At 56.6% G+C, this 10429-nt stretch overlaps 1 long non-coding RNA gene across 1 annotated transcript; it reads left to right on the plus strand.

Moving 5' to 3' along the window:
• The first annotated feature begins 3488 nt into the window (after positions 1–3488).
• LOC123381961 lies at positions 3489–4460 on the plus strand. The gene is made up of 2 exons (XR_006589623.1): positions 3489–3590; positions 4288–4460. It is a non-coding gene; the product is annotated as an uncharacterized LOC123381961 (long non-coding RNA).
• The last annotated feature ends 5969 nt before the right edge of the window (positions 4461–10429 follow it).

Below are 10429 nucleotides of genomic sequence, written 5' to 3' on the forward strand. Positions count from 1 at the left end.
GAGATCATGACCTGAGCCGAAGTCTGATGCTTAACCGACTGAGCCACCCAAGCGCCCTTAAAAGCACTTTGAGATAGCAAACTGCTACTCATGAAATACCAGCCCCCAGTGACATTGGGCATGCACACACTGACACCAGGCACCGCGCTCGACATTTTCTGTGCTTTATCTCCAGGTCTCTGGGTGAACCCACCCTTCACAGGCCTGGGGGCAAATCCGTTAATGCACCACTTTAGAGCTGAGGAAGCTCAGAGATCCAACAACTGCCTACGGTTGATCAACAAAGACACCCCGATTCCAAAGCCACTGCCCGTTCGTTCCTTGTTGCCATAGCCATTTGGCGACTGTCCACCGTGTCTGAGCAGAGTGGATGAAGCCCAAATCATCATTTACAAAGCCTTTCCTATGTGCCAGGCACTGCGCCAGGTGCCGGACACGGTGTAGGAACTACTGTCCTCCCCATTTCACCAACGGGGAGACCAGGGCTCAGAGAGGTTCAATGGCAAGCCCAAGGTCACACGGCTAATACGCGGTGTACATGGTGGAGTCTGGATTCAAACCCAGGGCATCGCTGTTACACTAGGCGAACAGAAAACTGCCATCATCGTCATCATCCTTCTTAGCATCAGAAGCCTCACCTGCACTGTAACATTCGGGGTCTAATAAATGACTATGTCAGCCTTTGGAGTCAAGTTTGTGAAGTTTAGAAGAGAATCGCAAAGGGCAGGCTCTTGAAACCGCCGTGCGGGAAAGATCTAACGTTTTCCTTCCAGGAGGAGGTGAGGAGTGCAAATCCGAGGCTGCGGCTCAAAGACAAAGAGGGAGAGAGAGGAGGCTTCACCTCCCGCTCTGCAACATTTCCACGTCGGCACTGCTGCGGCTCATCTCCCCAGATCCCCTCGGAAGAATTAGTTCTCAGTTAGAGCAAGCAAGCAGCCATCTATCAGACGGACCCGCCGTGCTCGGGGCTCACAGCTCCCCGAGCCGAGGAGAGGAGGGCAACCGTCTCTGGGCCCCCACCCGCCCTGACACACCCGCCCAGCTGCGGCTTCACCGGGGGAAGGAAACACGGCTGGAAAGCCTGTGCATTAAGAAGCGTATAATTATGCATAATAAAAAGACGCCGGCCCCTGTGTATATAAACACAGCTTTGACTGAGTACCCTTTCCCAAACAGCCCTTCTGGCTCACAACTGCAGCAATCCAAGCATCCTAAACATATGGTTGCCACCCAGGCCTCCAGGCGGGTCGGGACTGGGGTGGGGAGGGGGGGGGAGGAGGAGTCAGGGCAGGGAGGGCAGGAGGTGGCTGTGTGTTCGGGGAAGGGGGCTGAGCCGAAAGCTGGTGGGCCAGGGATGAAGACCTTAACAATTCAGGGCATTGTCTGGGACAGGGATGGGGGTCCCCACCCCAAGATTGGCTGTCATTCTCCCTGCCTCTCCTCCCCATCCATCAACCACCCCAAGGACGGCAGGGCACTCAGCCATGCTGGTCCAGAGAGGGGAAGTGGGCAGCCGCCGAGCAGCCTGGACCCGTCCATCAGGGGTGTTTTCTGGGTTTGATGTGGGGGCTTGGGGGTCATTTTCGACGCATGCTGAGTGTGCGCACTTGTCACCTGCAGAACAGTGTAGGAGGCTGAGTAGGAAACACACAGGTAGGTAAGTTGTCCGGCTAGTCAGTCCAGCAGGGGGAGCAGCCCCCACCCTGCTCAAGCCCCCAGGGGTCCGGCCCACCCAGGGAAACATACCCTGTGCTACCGGCTGCTCCTGCTCAGAGCGGTGACCCCCGAGCTGGTGCTCGGCAAGGCCAGCCAACTCAGAGAGTCTCTGCAGTGTCCCCACCCCCTACCCTGCTCCCGGTGTTGTCATGCTGCACCCAGGGAGAGACTGCACTCCTTTCCCACTCTGCAGGAAGCTGGTCTGGACTGGAGAGCCTGGAGGGCCGTGGAGCTGGTCTCCTGCTCTGTCCTCACCAGTGGCCCGGCTCCTGAAGGCGTGTGCGCTCTGCCCGCTGGGGGTGGCGGTGACGGTGAAGTGGGTGTCAGGGGACACAGTGCTCCATCTCATCGCCTGCAGCAGGCACCGATTCTTTTTCTCCGCATCCCAGACCGGGTATAGGCATTGGCCTCAGTCTGGGTCCTCTTGGAAGCAGAGTCTGGGCTGAGGACCACCGTGCACCCAGGAGGCAGGAGTGGGGGGCCAGGGGGAGTGGGATGTGGAAAGAGACAACGAATGGTGTGTCCTTGGGCTTGCTCCCACCGTGGACACTTGGGCTCGATCCCGCCAGGGGCCCCTTTGCCTCACAACTGTCCTGCTGAAGGGCCAGGGACGACGGCATTCAGCCCACTTACTCCTTCCCCATTGAAGGAAGTTGAGAGTTAAACCTCCTTCCCCTCCAGCTGCACCTGCCAGGACGCTCCTCCTCCTGTGGAGAAAGCCCCTGGCAGACTGGGAAGAACCTCAGAGCACAGATCTACAAATGAATGAATGAATGAACAAAGGAATGAACGAATGAATGAGAGCTTTAAGAAAGTTCCAGAGCAAAGGCCCAAGGCTGGGAAGAACGACCCACTCGCTGCCTGACCATAACCTCCCTGGGAATCTCAGCTTTGCCTGTGAAAGGGGACAACACCAGGCCCCGGCCGAAGGCCCAAGCTATGCTCAAGACGATGATGGCCATCACCACAGTGGGACCTGACAGGTCAAGGGGCACCAGAGCGTGGCCTCCGTGAGCCAGGGACCGTGAAGCTGGTGTGTGGCTCAGCCTAGGGGAGCAGAGTGAAGGGCTCAGGCATCACAGCAGCTCTCCCAGTGGGTGCCATGCTAAGGAATTGGGACTTTGCCAGGGAGGGTAATTTCCTGTCCCCCCTCCCACCCAGGCCACCCCCAGTGCAGACACACCCTGGCAGTGACAACACGACAGAGAATCACAGCCCTGGGAATTAGCAAGGGTTTCGAAGGAAAGAGTCCATTAGAAAAGCCAGAGTTAAGCAGAGAGGCTGGCGGGGGCAGGGGCGGGGGGCAGTGCATCTCTGTGAGGGAGGCACCCTACCCATGAGGCACAGGAAACCCGTTGGGCATTCTTCCTTCTTGCATTGACTGGGGGGCACTGGATCGAGTGGACAGGAAGGAACAAAGCACCCTGCAAGGCACAAGGCAATCCCCCGACGAGAAAGAGCGGCTCCCCCACAAACGCTGCAGCATCTCGGTCCAGCCCAGGCGCCTGAGACCGAGGGGCGGAAGGACCTATCCAGCCTCTCGGGGAAAGAGGGCGGCCACGTTGGCAAAGTCTCTGGGTTCCCTGCCCAGCTGGCTGAATGTTTAGGGATATGATGGGGACACCAGGTTAGAGGTGCCGGAGAGGAGGGAAGGGGAGGTGTGGGACAGTAAGCAAGGGGCTTGGATGGAGACATCCCCCCCATTGTTGTGTCACTGTCACAGGTAGGGGCCTGGTAGGGGCCGCCGGGCTGGGCCAGTCTCTGCAGATGCCCGAAGGGAAAACAGGCCAAGAGAACACTTTGCTCCTCACAGGTCCCTCTGCAGCGGGGCCACTGCGTGCCCTGAGGCTCGGGGGCTCAGGCAGGGCAGGCAGGTGGGCGGCAGGTGGGCGGCAGTGGACCAGGGGCTGGGAGAGAAGGAAGGCGCTTCCTCTCCATGCCCACACCTCCCCTCCACTCTCCACCTCTAAGAGGTCTTCCTGTAACCAGTAGCCAGAGGGGGACTGGAGATGCTAATTTCGTTTCATTAGATCCCAGCAGCCTTCGATTACAGCAGGCAGGGGGGAGGAAAGAGAGTTGATGTGTTTTAAAAAACCGCAGTTTTGCACTGTTTTTAATTTAAAGCTGCCGGTAGAAGATGCCGCCTCGGAGTCGCTAATGATCCTCGTGAATTATTTTCGTTGATTTATACACCCCTCCGACTTTAAATAAAGAGGGACAAAGGAGAGCCGGGTCCCCCCTGGGGCTGCAAACCTGCAGGAACACAGGACTGCTGAGACTCGGGCAGGGGGAGGGGGATTTTCTCGGAGCTGTGTTTCCTCGGGGTGGGGGGCCTCGGGGTCCCCCTCCCGCACCCCCTCATCACCGGGCATTTACACACAGGATCATTCCCTCACACCCTCCCCATCCTTCAGCCCTGTTGCTCCTACAAGCACGGGTCAAGTAACAGTAGCAGTTAATATATTTAGGGTCTGAATCGTGCCGCAGATCTCGGGCGAGGCGCTTTATCTGCACAAACTCTGAGGCTCACATCGACGCTGAAAATTGGTGTGATTTTCTCCGTGTCTCTAGGAATTCAAGGAAGCCCTGAGAGGCTGGGGAGCATGTTCAAGGTCACCCAGCCGGGAAGTGGTTAGGCAATGTGCAAGCTTACTCCCGGAAAGGCAGGAACCTTCTGGTTTGATCCAGGATTGTACCTGCAGGACTGCAAAAAATGAATGAGCGAATGAACGTGACTTGTCGGATTACAGAGTCAGGCGTCCCTCCTCATTTTTTTAAAGTTTATTTATTTATTTTGAGAGCGAGAAAGAGTGGGGGAGGGGCAGAGAGAGAAGGAGAGAGAGCATCCCAAGCAGCTTCTGAGCTCTCTGTGCCGAGGCCGACGCAGGGCTTGATCCCGCAAACCGTAAGGTCGTGACCTGAGGTGAAATGAAGGGTCGGACGCTTAACCAACTGAGCCGCCCAGGCGCCCCAGTGTCTCTCCCTTTTACCTCCCAAAGTCCAATGGGCTCCAAAAGGACCATATTAGCCAGAAAGGCCAGGACCAAAGACAGAGACGTGAAACCCTCCTTCCAAACCCCCAGCATCTGATCAGCAGAGGCAGCGAGGGTTCCTGCACCTTGCCCCCAGCATCCCCAGGCACAGATTTGTCTGCCTGGAGAACAGAGTCTGGTGGTCTGAACAAATATTTGAAAAGAGCCTCCATTTATCTTGATTCACCGCTCAGCCCCATCAGGGGAAATGTCTCCCGTCTGCTGGTGCCCCCTTTCTTTCTCCTTCCCTTCAAAATAAAATTAGAGGCAGCCGGCAAGAGCATTGAGCCCCTTCCAAATTTCTGTTCCTCATCTATCATGTCAGGACCACACAGCCTCTCGGCCGCAGCCCGGGAGGGAGGTGACGGGCCGGGGCTGGGAAAGGAACCCAGTTCGGGAGCCCAGGGGGAGGCGGCCCCTCCATCACCAGGAGGTCAGGGCAGCCGCATTAGTGATTCAGCGCAGCCGGGAGGCTCTGAACCAGGCGGGGGCCGAGACAATCAGGAAGAAACCCGGAATCATGAGCAGAGAAATAGAGGCCCCGGGAAGCCTCGTCACTTTCCCATCAAAGAAGAAGCAATCAGTGTGTATGCAAAATGCTGCCAATTTCCACTCCACTGGACTCCTCAGACCGCTAAGAGCATGGGCTGCGCAGACGGGGGTCCTGGGTTCGAATCCCAGCCCTGCCCTTGAGTCGCATGTGGCCAGTTATTGGACTTCTTTCAAATGCCATCTGCCTGAGCTAAAGCGGACCTGGCAGGAAGTGGATGACCCCCTGCAGCCCACCCAGAAAGCTGGACTGAGGCACCAGGAGAGGCCGTTTGTGGGTCCGGCACAACATGAAAACGCAGGCCCCTTGTTCGAAAAGTATTAAGAATGTCAAGATGACGACAGGGGAGCGTTTAACCCACAGGGGGCTGCACAGGGCGCCTGTAATGTGGCTGGCCCCGGAGATGACCTTTTACGTAGATGGGGACAAGGACAGGACACCACAGGGGCAGCGAAACTCCCGGAGCTGTAGCAGGTGTGAGCGGCCCGGAGGAAATCAGAGATGTCACCCTGTCGTGGAGAAAGCAGAGGAACGGAGCCTCTGATGGAAGAGGCAGCTGTGGCCAGGGAGGGGAAAGGGGGGTGTCAGGGAGCTCCCCCACCCTCTCTTTCCCCTGCCCTTACAGCTGCTGCCCTCTGCAGCCCCCAACCAGCAGCCTGAGTCAAGAGAGCCTAGTGTCTGCAGTCCGCATAGACAGGGCTCCCAGGATCAGGGCAGAGGAGAGAGGAAGAGGGTGAACCCGGGGACTGACACTCCCTTGGCCTTGTTAGGAGGCTTTGGTGAATTTGTGTGCAGGAAAGCACACGGTGGGTGCTCAGCCAGGTGAATGAATCTGTTTGCGAGGCTGCTCTGGGCCCCCAGGCCCGGCCAGCCCAAGGCTACAGCCCTCAGGACACGGGGAGGTGATGAAAGGAATCCGAGAGCCAAGTGGGAGAATTAGAAGCCCCGAGCTGAAGAGGTCCCGGGCAGAGGGGAGGCTGGGTGGAAAGTGGGCACCCTAAGAACCAGCCATCGGCCACCATGAGGAGGCCTCCGCTGTCTTACCCCAATGCCACTGCTCCCCTTAAGCCGCTGGGAGGAGAGCACTGACTGCCAGCATGTCCACAAAGCCATCCAGGCCGGAGAGCATCTCCCCACGCAGACAGCTTCCTGTGCCTCCAGTGGAGCCAGAGGCAGGCTGCGAGCTGAGGCAGCCGGCGTCACCCTAGACCACTCTCCCTTTTCAAGGAAGAAGGAGACCCTGCCTGGTCAGAGCTCCAGGCCACGGGCAGAGGTCACCCCGCCTGCTGTGGCTCAGCAACACTCCAAAACCGGGGCCAGCATTGGAAAGCTCCCTGTCTTCTCTGCTGATCGGTCAAGGTCATACTCTTGGGGACCTGGCTCCTCCAGAACCCTGTGTGTACTGCGCAGCCCTGTGCCTCAGGGCCATTTCCTGGCTTGGGAAGGCTTTGCTTCTCCGGCTATCCCAATTCTGCTTCTCCACGGTCACAGTGGGAGCGTGGTCCTGGGAGAAGGATTTCGAAGTACAGGGGACCCCGCGGGAGAGCGGGAAGGTGATCCAGGGAAGGGAAGGCAGCCAGGAAAGGACTGTTGATAAACTGACTATCACAAAAGGTGACTGGGCTTAATCCCAAGGGGACACTGTAAGAAACCATTCAAAACACACGATCTGGAATGATCCACCCCCCCACACACACACTCTGTAAGAGGTAAGCGTCCTTGATTGAGGGCTCCCGGAGAATACTAATGCTGGATTTTTCTGGCTGCACATGAGGGCAACAGGGCCTTCCAAGGCAGGGAGTGGCCCCAGAGGCTCTGAGAGGCCAAAGCCGGCAGGTGGACATTGCCCCGGAAGGGATTTCCACCAGAAAACTTACAGAGTCTGTTTCTCCTTCCAAGGCCCAGCACGTGTTTGTGCTTTCCGAGAACATTTATTGAGTACCTACGGTTTATGCCAGACTCAGAAGCAGATACAGAGAAAACAAAGTTGTTTCAGAACCTAATGAGGGATCGGGCACAAAGCAAAGTCGGCACGGTACAGCGTCACAGCTAGGGCCAGGCCACCATCTGACCCGGCACCGAAGTGGAGAAGCTGGAAAAGCTTCCTCAGAAGGAAGAATCTGCTCTGGGCGGCTTTTAGTGTCACTTGTATATCAGCCCCCCAATTTATATCCCGACCTGAACTGCCTCCCTGAATTCCAGACTTGGAGACCAGCTGCCTACCTGACATTTCTGCTTGAGTGTTTAATACAGATCGGTACTGATCATCTACAAATGACCCCAAAACTCAGCAGCGTACAACATCCAACATTTAGGATCCCACACAGCTTCTGAGGGTCAAGAGTCCAGGAGCGGCTTAGCTGGGTGGCTCTGGCTCATGAGCCCCTCATGAGGCTGCAGTCCACAAGTTGGCTGGTGGATCCATTTCCAAGGTCACTCCCCTGGCTGCCGGCTGGAGGCTTCAGTTTCTTACCCCCTGGGCCTCTCCATCGGGCTGCCATGATGTGGCAGCTGGCCTTCCCCTGAACAAGTGGTCCGAGAGAGAAAGAGAGGCAGAGCTTGCGACACACAGGAGGTACAGTCTTTTACAACCTAATCCCCGAGGTGGCACGGGATCACCTCCGCCATATTGTATGGGTCACACAGAGCACAATATGGTGGGGGGAGGGGCAGGTGGGGACTACAAGGATGGGTCCAAGAAGGGGGACACTGGGGTCATCACGGAGGCTGTATCAGGATCTCAAACTGAACTTGTCCCAGATGGAGTTTCTGAAAAGTCTCCCTGTGCACACAAACTTCTTTCCACCTCCTTTCCTACCACCTTGCATTGCCGTAAACAGTGAACCTATCTTTCCATTTGCTCGGGCCAAACCCTTGGAGACATCTTTGACTCCTCTCTGGCCATCCCACTCATGGCCAATCCTTCAGCAAATCCTGGCAGCTGTGCCTTCAAAATATATCAAGATTCTGACCTGTGTCCCTCACCCCCATCGCTACCATCCTGGCCGAAGACGCCTGGTTTAGCATCTCGCACCTGGGTTGGTGCAGCAGGCCTCTTGAGTGATCTCGCTGATTTCATCTTTGAGCCTCAGTGGTCTCATTCAACTGAGTTAACTCCTCCGCTCAAAACCTCCCACGAGAGTAGAAAGTCCTGGCTGGGATCCACAGGCCTACACGATGTGACTGCCACCACCCTGGTCCCACGTTCTGCAATTGTCCTGCACATACTCCATCTGTCCTGGGTATTCCTCACACACTCCAGACTCATCACTGTGCGGGGCCTTTGCACACACGGTTCCCTCCGCCCAGGGACCCCCCCCCCCATGGCTGATTCTCTCATTTCCTCCAAGACTTCACGCAATGCCGCCTACGTGCTGAGGTCCTCCCTGGTGTCTGACTCTCCCTCTTCCCTTCCCGGCTTCATCTCTCTCGGCCACCATTTGATTTTTCTTCTTCTTGTTGTCTGTCTCCTTTGCTAGAACAGATGCTCCAAGAGGGTAAGGATTCTTGTTCATTTTCTCACTGTTCTATTTGTAGCGCCTAGAATTGCGGCTGACACATGTCGGGCGCTAAGAAATGTTTGTTGAATGACTAGAGAGAAAGAGCATGAAGGGCACGTTTCGATTTTCTGTTGCTTCGTGACAAACCACCCCACACTTGAGAGGCTTCGAACAACAACAGCCACTTCTTTGGCTCCTGAGTCTGCACCTTGGGCGGGACTCGGGAAGTCGCCTCATGCTGGTTCCACGCGGCAGGGGCCAGGGTGGCTCACAGGTGGAGGGACTTGACAGCAGGGGCTGGAACCATCTGAAAGCTCGCTCGCTCGCTCGCTTTGGGCTGCTCCGCCACGGCCCGCGACCTCAGCAGGGGCCGTAGGCCTGAGGTCCACACTGGCCTCTCCGTGCGGATCTTCTTGGCTTCCTCACGGCATGATGGCTGAGGTCTCCGAGTGACTGTCCCATAAGGCAGGAAGTTGAAGCCACCCTCTTCTCAATGACAAGGCCCGGGAACTGATGTGGCATCATTTCTATAGCAATCTGTAGGTCAAATAGTGACGGAGCCCAGATGCAAGGGGAGGAGACATAGCCCCCACCTTTTGATGCGAAAAGCTGCAAAATAATTTAGGTCTGTGGGGTTTTTTTTTCAAGTTTATTTATTTATTTTGAGAGAGACTGAGACAGTGCCAGTGGGGGACGTGGGGGCAGGGGGAGAAAGAATCCCAAGCAGGCTCTGCGCCCCCAGCACAGAGCCCAACGTGGGGCTGGAACCCACGAAACCGTGAGCTCACGGCCTGAGCTGAAACCAAGAGTCAGATGCTTAACCGACTGAGCCACTCAGGCACCCCTAGGGCTGTGTTTTAAGACCCCCCCCTCCCCCGAACAGGAGAGAAAGGTAACACCCGGTAGGCTATTTCCATTCGTCAGCGCATGGGGAAGAGCGCCCCCCATGGTGCACGGTGGAAAAGTGACACGTGTGTGTGATGTGTCCACTCCAGAACATGGAACCCAGGCCTCTCCATGAAGCCCAGTTTCCTTCCTCTAAATCACACCAGCTTTCAGAGAAGAGAGAGACATTCCTGGGAGCAGAGAAAGTCTGTGCCAAACCCCAGGAAAGAGTGTGGGGAACAGCGGTCCCCTCTGCAAAGGCTTCCTGTCCATCAGACTCCTGGTCTCCTCTTCCTACTCTGAGTTCTTGGCTCCTTCGGAGCCAGTCTCCGGACTCTGCAGAGAATCCAAGCCATCCTGGGGGAGGTCTCTGCTGTCGGGTTGTGAGCCATTAAAGGCAGGCCACATGGCCCAGGTTGCTCCTGAATCCTCCAGAAACTCCGACCAAGAGCGGGACACTGGCGGGGGGCAGCATAAACATGGTGACCAGTGGGGGGGCTGGCCTCCGTGATCTAGCTTTTCCATTCTAAGACTCGAGGAATCTAAAGCAGTATTTGCCAGAGAAGGGAGAATCTCAGGCCAGGAGTTTTGAGTCTTTTCCAAGAAGGCTTAGTTACAAAAGGGACAAAATGATTTGCCCTTGGGGCGCCTGGGTGGCTCAGTCGGTTAAGCGTCCGACTTCAGCTCAGGTCACGATCTCGCAGTCCGTGAGTTCGAGCCCCGCATCGGGCTCTGGGCTGATGGCT

This window comes from Felis catus, chromosome E1, assembly GCF_018350175.1.
Source record: "Felis catus isolate Fca126 chromosome E1, F.catus_Fca126_mat1.0, whole genome shotgun sequence".
NCBI lineage: Eukaryota > Metazoa > Chordata > Mammalia > Carnivora > Felidae > Felis > Felis catus.